This window comes from Setaria viridis, chromosome 8 (assembly GCF_005286985.2).
Source record: "Setaria viridis chromosome 8, Setaria_viridis_v4.0, whole genome shotgun sequence".
Taxonomy (NCBI): Eukaryota; Viridiplantae; Streptophyta; class Magnoliopsida; order Poales; family Poaceae; genus Setaria; species Setaria viridis.
In genome coordinates this window covers 17,175,163-17,177,365 of record NC_048270.2, presented here as the reverse complement: position 1 = coordinate 17,177,365, position 2,203 = coordinate 17,175,163, and positions in this window count along the sequence as shown.

Genomic DNA, 2,203 nt, shown 5'->3' with positions numbered 1-2,203 from the left:
GCACATTTCATGAGCTCCTCCCACTGCAATGGGGATTCTTTGACAGCTAGTACTAGTGCTCTAATGTTTTCAATTGTGTGTCACTATAAGAAACCTATTAATCTATGATGAATTTTCTGTGACGATTTCAGAGAACATCACTAACTGTACACAATTTATGATGATTTTCAATTTCCTGTCACGAATCTGTTAGAGTGGATATGAGGCACGTAATACAGTGACGTTTTATCAATTTCGTCATGAAGCGGTCTAAAACCTGTGACGTTATAATAAATTCATCACAAAAGCGGTCCAAAACCTGTGACGTTATAATAAATTCGTTGTGATTAACAAATTTAGAATTGTCATGACAAAGGGGGCAAATAGAATTTAAAAAAGAATGGGAAAAATGAATTTCTGACACAAGCTTCAGCCTGCTCACGTGCACGGGTTGCCTGGGCCGGTTCTGCTCACCTGCGCTGCTGGGCCTGCAAGCGGCCGCTGGGCCTGGCCTGCTGCTGCTGCCGCCGCTGTGCCTGGCCTGTTGCTGTTGCCACCGCTAGGCCTGGCCTGCTGCTTCTTTCATCTAAATGACGCAGGCCTCAACTCTGAATTGGAGTAATGGACGCACTGTCAGTGTTAGTGTCTGCTACCGAACGTTTTCTCTACCTCTATTTCTTCTTCCCTTTTCTTCTTTTTTTTTTGCGCTGGAGAGTTTATAAGTGAGATGGGCCGTATGTTAATCATCGGGGATAACATGGGCCACCTAGAGATAAAGCCCGCTTGTAGATTTGGGGCCGTCGCTCGAGTCTCCAGGAACAGGTTGGGCCAACGACTGCTCGCGAGGAGGGGAACGGACACAGCCTGGGCTGGTGTATTAATTAGTTAGCTAAAAAATAGAAAAATAATTTTTTCACAAGTGGCAATGTAAATGCAGAAATATTAACAACAGTGTAAAGGTAAGGTTGTGTCCAAATTTAAGTTGCGTATGAGTTTCAAACATGTTACGAGGTAGTCAAATCTCAAAGTTTGACTTGAGTTATAAGAAACTACATGAGAGATGTATCTATTTGTAGACAATATATAGTACAATTTTAATAAAATATTTTAAAACTTTTATGACAAGCTTATAAACCCAAAATATGTTGTTATGTCAATTTGTAGAATTTTCTGACCAAATTTAGATATTATTGTAATTATTATGTGGTAATTTGGAGATAGAATTTTGAATTGTCTCTAGAAGATAATTAAATTATTTTATATATTTCCAAGGCATGGGTTAGAATTGAACATACAAGTCTAAATATAATTTTTGTGCATTTTTTGAACCTTATTGGAGGTACAGATAGTTTAACTTGTAATTACTTTCGATAAGCACGTAGAAATTCATTTAAATGATAGAAAATACTAAATCTGTTAAAAAAATTATTGGAACTCCTACATGACAACTTAGATGCTGTCTATTACATGTAAACATGTCATTAGGGGTATATAAAATAATTATTTTGCAAGTTACTTCAGAAGGGTATATTAATTAGTTAGTTAAAAAATAGAAAAATAACTTTTTTGCACAACAAGTGGCAATGTAAATCAACAAATGTCAACAACAAGGTAAAGGTAAGGTTCTATCCAATTTTGAAGTGCATACGAGTTCGAACATGTAAAATGCTGCTAGTCTCAAAGTTTGACTTGAGTTAGTTAGAACTATGTGAGATATGTATCAATTTGTAAACAATATATAGTAAATCTTTAATAAAATCTTGTAAAACTTTTATGGCAAGCTTATAGACCCAAAATATGTTGTCAAGTCAATTTGTAGAATTTTCTGACCAAATTTAGATATTATTGTAATTATTATGTGGTAATTTGGAGATAGAAGTTTGAATTGCCCTAGAAGACAATTGAATTATTTTATATATCTCCAATGCATGGGCTATAATTTAACATACAAGCCTAAATATAATTTTTCTGCATTTTTTTAATCTTATTGGAGGTACACATAGTTCAACTTGGAATTACTTTCGATAAGCATGTAGAAATTCATTTAAATGATAGAAAATACTAAATCTGTCAAACAATTCTTGAAAGTCCTACATGACAACTTAGATGCTGTCTATTATATGTAAAAATGTAATTAGGGTATATTAAATAATTATTTTGAAAGTGACTTCACAAGGGTGTATTAATTAGTTAGTTAAAAAATAGAAAAATAACTTTTTCGCAC